Consider the following 6,232-nt stretch of genomic DNA (forward strand, 5'->3'; position numbering starts at 1 on the left):
ATAAAGTAAAATACAAGATGAATGTATTTCCAAGTATTTTACTTTAATCATTTTTATTTTTAGTTTCAACAATAAAGTAATATATTTTGTAACTCAATTGTATATCTTAATTTCAATTATCAAATATATTACTTCAATATTTAACATATCCAACGATCTCAATATTAATACGGTACTTTATTTATTTAAGCCATTCGTCTAAATTGATACTTCTCTTCTATTAATTATATTAGTAAAATTGTATATATATTATTGATATAAATACTTAATTAGGACATAAAACTTCATATATTTTTTCTTCTAAATCCACTTAAATTTAATAAATAAAAATATACCCGCGCAATACGCGGGTTAGCATCTATCTAGTTTTATATGAATATTGAGTCTCCATTAAACTCTATATGTTACGGTCATAAGCTCATAATTACTTTTTATATACAAACACGCTCCAACACATAGAAGTCTAAAACAAATTTTAATTTGAGATCTTATAAAGCTAATAATAGTATTTTTAATAAAATTACTAAAAAAAATTGTCAAAACTTACTTTTTAGACACTTTACAATATAAAATCATTTATTGATTTAATATAATCCATTTATATAATGCTTTTTTTTCTTCAATTGATAGTAGTAATAGTAATTGATTTAATAATTATTGAGATAATATTAATTTTAGATAAAATTTTATTAGTTTTAGTTATGAAAGTATTAAAATATGAAACATTTTGTTAAGTGAAAAAAACATTTAGAGGTCTTTTTATTAAGTAATATTTTTTCAGTTTTTTAGAGGTTTAAAGTAATCGTTTTGATAGAGTTACCTGTAGGCCGACCCTATTTATATAGGCACCATAATTTATTTTACAATATTTATATTTATTAGATCTTCAATACAATAATTTTGATCTTTTTAGAAAAATAATTTTGATATGATTTTCACTATAAAATTTTCTGTTACCAACTTACCATCTAATTTAGGATTGAAATTCGATTAATAAAGTTTAACTATCTTAAAAATTATACTGTAGCATATCGTTGTCTCTATTTATAATTTTTCTATATACTCAATTTATATATTATCCATCTTTCTCAATATAGATATTTAAAGTTAAAGAAAAATATTGTTTACATATCCCTGTAAATTTGGCGTAAAAATCAAGAACCTAAGCTGATGCCGTGTTATAAATAACACACTAAATTAATCCTAAATCATTCGTTTTAAAATATAAATTACAAGAAGACAAACAAACTGATATAAAACCTTAAAACAATGCATTTGTGAAGAAACAAAACAAACACTTAGGAGAAATAAATTCATTAACGTTGATTTGCACACACATGAACCCTTCACGGAACTTACTCGTGTTATTTCCTTTGGCTTATCTTTGTCGAAAAAATCGAAGCACATTAAAAAATCTTATACAAATTATTTTAAGGAGAAAGAGACTTTTTCGACCGAAAAATAAATAAACTATAATGAAAGATTGTCTCTATCATGTTTTAAATTTAGGTTTTTCTAAATGATTTGTGTTTATAATAAAATTTTAACTTTTAAAAAGATTTAAAGAACATAAATATTTAAGTCATACTAAATATCAACAAATGAATGATTAGTGAGAGGCTCCTTCAGACTTAGGTGAATTCAGCCTTAAATAATTGGCTGAAAATATATTATATGTCAGTTAGGGGGTGGTTCAGTCAGAGGCAGTGCAAAATTGGAGGATGTGGTAATTTTTCAATGCAGGTTTTGTGTGCTGAGTTTATTAAGAGGCTTCAAATATTGCAGGACAGAGCAAAGTTGATACGAATGTGAATGTATCTTTGTTTCTTGCATTTGATTAAATTTATCTAGTTTTTTTTGGGGTCTTAATTTATCTAATGTTTTACTCTTTAAATAAATTACGTTTTATATTCTCATTGAGAAATATAAAAATATATTTTATTAAAAAAATATTATTAATTTATTTTAGTTGTGACTTAGTCTACCTACACTACTTTAAATCCACTACTCCTATTATTCTTTTTTGCCTAACTACTTTCCCTATTTTAAATGAAAACATGACTATTTATTTATATTAAAAAATCTATCGTAAGAGAATCTTCTATGGTAGTGAAATACGCTAGTCCACCGGTAGTTAAGTAAAATTCAGTTTTTGGCTCTCAATGAGCAATCTACTTTCATAGTTTAATAATAATAATAAATTTTTAACCGTTATTTTTTAAATTAATTTATTAATAATAATAATTTTATGACCGTTACCTTTTTTTTTAATTTTTATTATTGTTATAAAAATTTAAATTCAATTTTATTTTAAATTAAAATTAAAATAATATATAATGATATTAATTGAAATATTTAAATTAATATTTTAAGTTGTAATAAAATTAAATATAAATAAAATATTAATGTATAAATTAAAGTTGTAGGGCCTATTTAATTAATCTATGTTGAGTTTATAGTAAAGAATGAATGAGTTGCTTCAAGATTTCAAGATGATATGAGAGTGACCTATTTAATGAATTCATGTTGAGTTGAAGATGCTCTAAAGTGAAAATCCTCACTTTTTCTTTCTCCTTTTTCCCATCTCTCGCATCTCTTGATTTGGGTACATCTTCATTTACGTGGTTTTCAAGTTTAATCAGAATTGCCGATGAAGATACCGATCGAGTTGCATTGGTAATTTTTACAACATATATAACCATGTTTAGCAATATATGTTGATGAGTCTTAGGAAGGTTCAATGGTCGTTCACATATTCACCGCAGTCACGTTCAATCAAAGATCAAACGACTCAATTTAATTGTAATATCTTGATCAAAGGATCACCATTGTCTCAAATGTGTGAATGTGAGATCCCCATGCTGTATGGAATCAGCATCCGTTTTTTTATCAGTTGTAACTATTGTTTGCGGAGGCCGTGTGTTCTTGTTATTGATCTATGAAACTATTAAACTTACGTGGTAATTTTTATTGTTAAGATTCTTACGATGGAGGAGGTCTCACTTATAAAAATGTTTAAATAAGTCCCTAACTACTAACCATCATTAACTTTTACTAATAAATTGTATAATTATAAACTCATGATGATGTTTCACTAATAAATTGTATAATTATAAACTTCTACAATATTATCTTTCAATTTACGATGTTTCACAAATTACTAAGATAATAAAATTTTAGATGTTGATACACATTATTCCTCTAAAGCGCACCCTGCACTTACCATTTGTGTCAAGCTTCTCCTTGAACAATGGAAATAAAGTATAAAGAAAATATTGAAAATCAGAAGTAAGAAAACAATGGTTGGTCACAGTAGCAAGACAGAAAGCTCTTCAAAGTAAATTTGCATTGTAATGATCATATACTTCTACTGCCTAGTGCATACTGCTCTAATCGTACCTTGTTTGGTTGCATCATTAATACTGGACTTAGTTTGCCATTTGGTTATTTAATATTTAAAGGAAAGTGAATGAAACCATCAAGCAGCCAAGTCAACCATGCTCATATTATCCTGTGAAAGAATAGATATTAGCCAAAGTCAATACCTCATATAAATAACTTCACTTGAAACAGAAAGATTCTTGGTCACCAGTGAAATAGATTGTTTAATTCATGTCAATGGATCATGGAATAGAAAAAAAAAAGGGTATGAATGCTATGAATTTTCTTCAAATTGATTACACAAATTTAAAAATGCAAAAGACTAAACTTAAATAACAGCAGGCACATTTTACTTAATAATTGTATATTTGCACAGTTACAGCCAAAGAAATGTTTCGACAAGAGACAGGCTAGTGACTGGCCAATCTGAACTAGAAAAATGTTGTCAGCCAGGCCACAGTAGAATAAAATTGCACATATTCTGATAACTGTAACCCTTTTTCCAGATTATGTGTTCTGCTAAGTTGACCCCTTGGATAGTTCTGTCTAAAAATTCACCAGAAATTCATTTCCAAACTAACTGAAAGCAGCGAAACAGATTACTCATAGGGGGTACAACATGACTACCATTGAGATTCTTTTTTGGGTTTTATTAATAGTGTATTTGAGTGTTTCTCAATGCCTTGATACACTACTTAACAAATATGAAGATAAAGTTAAGTGGATAAAGAGAAAATCTGAGTTACTAGAAGCTCTCGTGAGGATCACAATCAACTTAGGATATAGAAGATCTATCTCGAATTCATCTTCAGCTAAGCGAAGCTGAGAATCAATGGGTAAAATCAACAAGAGTACTACAAACAAGGTCTAGGGTCGTTTTGGGGTCTTACTACCGCTAACCTTAGATCAATGACCATTAAAGATGTTCTCCGACATATAGATGATGTCAAAAATAAGCTGACAGATCATTTTAAAAAGAAAGATGAGAAAGCCAAAAACATCTATATGTCTACGGAGAGTTCAAAATCTAAGAATAGAAGTCTTCTGGATCAATATACAACCGAAGAGGAGTACCAATCTGTGGCAAAAAGGTTCATAACTTTGCAGCAGCCCAAAACCAGAAGCAGAAAAGGCCTTCTACAAGCTTTGATGTATTGATCAAGAAGAGCATGAATCTTTTTTTTGGAATGGAAGAGAGATGGTCTATATATCTCCTGCTTCCACTGCATGCTTTCCTGAAGGACTTGACTCAGCTTCAGTTTCAAACTGAAACAGAAAACTACTGGAGAACAGTCACATAAGAAATGATTGAAAATGCTGAGATCCACATTAGCAACTACTTATGGTGGTTTCAAACTTTCGGCATATTAAATAAACTTCCATTTGTTAAGCGTCCATTCAGAAAGGAGATGAAGCTCATTGTCTGAGTTTAATAAACTGCTCAAGTACAACTTAACTTCTATTGATAGAGCTGCAGAAAAGTCAACCTTCCCCTCTATTACAAATGACAGGAAATCATATCAGCCATTAAAAGCATTGACAGCAAGCTGAAAAATCTGAATACTAGCTCAGAGCAAGTAGTTGAAATGAGGTCAATGTATGATGCATTGGACAAAATGCATAAGCAGCTTCAGAAAGCAGAAGAAACCGCAGGGAGAAACACTTGTGTAGAGCAACTAAAGGTCATTTGCTCAGGAGCTGGACAGTTTACAAGAATTGTATGTGACTGAACCTGAGTTCCATCAAAGTAAGATCAGAAATGCAATTGATCTTCTTCAGAATTTAATAAAATCTTGCACCATTGAAAGACAGGAGTCAACCAAAGTAGTTGGTTTGAAAAGTGAAGAACGAGATTTGGTGTTGACACTGGCTGCAAGCAGTGATAATGCTTCGAAACTTTACATTGTGGGGATGAAAGGTGTGGGGAAGACAACTCTGGCAAAGGCAGTTTATCATAACAATGATGTGGTCAAACAGTTCTCTATCCGTGTCTCGGTGACAGTAACAGTAAGAGCAACAAACAAAGCAAACATTCTGCTACACTGTCTATGACCCAGGTACGTGGTCGGCTGAAAGATATGGAAAAGTTTGCAAAGAAGGTAGTGGGAAAATGTGGGGGCATGCCATTAGCAATCTTATCTCTTGGGTGTGTCATGTCAGCAAAAGGCATAACTCAAGACAGCTTATTGTGGGTGTTGGAACAATTTAATCATGGCCGTTACAAAACACATTGGCTGCAAGCTTGGAAAAAGAACAAGGAAGAATTGAGTGAAACTATGAGGGACTGTCTTTATTACTTTACAATTTTTCCATAAGACTGAAATCCCAGCAAGGAGATTAGTCAATCTATGGGTTGGAGAAAGATTGGGGTGACAGAACAATGGAAAATCACCTGAAGACACTGCAGAATGTTACCTAGAAGAGTTGAGAGACCGCAACATGATTCAAGTAGTGGCACTGAAGTCCAATGGCAAGATTATGACCTGTTGTTTGCCAAGTATGCTCAGAGAAATCATATTGCAAAATAACAACAAAACAAGTCATGGTAAGTATTTGAGTACGCATTTAGATCGCCGATTTGCCTATCATTTTTATGATCATGATCTTGATGCAAACTCCGCACAAGCATTCAGCAAGAAAGGAATCCCCGTCTATTCTTTGCTTTGACAAGCGAGAGGGAAGTAAACCAGGAGAACATATAGGTAAGATCCTTTCAACTGGCATTGCAAGTGAGCAGTTCCAGGAGACCAGAGTTCTTGATCTTGAATGCATATTCAGACCACAGTTGCCTAAGACTTTAAGTAAATTCATTATTCAATAATATCAAGTATCTTAGCTTTTATAGGGAAAG

At 30.7% G+C, this 6,232-nt stretch overlaps 1 protein-coding gene and 1 pseudogene across 1 annotated transcript in view; one reads left to right on the top strand and one right to left on the bottom strand.

Annotated features, from left to right (window-relative positions):
• Positions 1–3,257: 3,257 nt before the first annotated feature.
• Positions 3,258–6,232, bottom strand: part of LOC101509141 (mitochondrial intermembrane space import and assembly protein 40 homolog) — a 6,737-nt gene continuing 3,762 nt past the window's right edge. The window contains exon 5 of the mRNA XM_004510415.4: positions 3,258–3,511. The gene's annotated coding sequence lies outside the window, so the exon portion shown is untranslated. The remainder of the gene's footprint in view (positions 3,512–6,232) is intronic.
• LOC101496154 (uncharacterized) overlaps positions 4,001–6,232 on the top strand; it is a 3,052-nt pseudogene continuing 820 nt past the window's right edge.

The sequence above is a fragment of the Cicer arietinum genome, chromosome 7 (assembly GCF_000331145.2).
Source record: "Cicer arietinum cultivar CDC Frontier isolate Library 1 chromosome 7, Cicar.CDCFrontier_v2.0, whole genome shotgun sequence".
NCBI lineage: Eukaryota > Viridiplantae > Streptophyta > Magnoliopsida > Fabales > Fabaceae > Cicer > Cicer arietinum.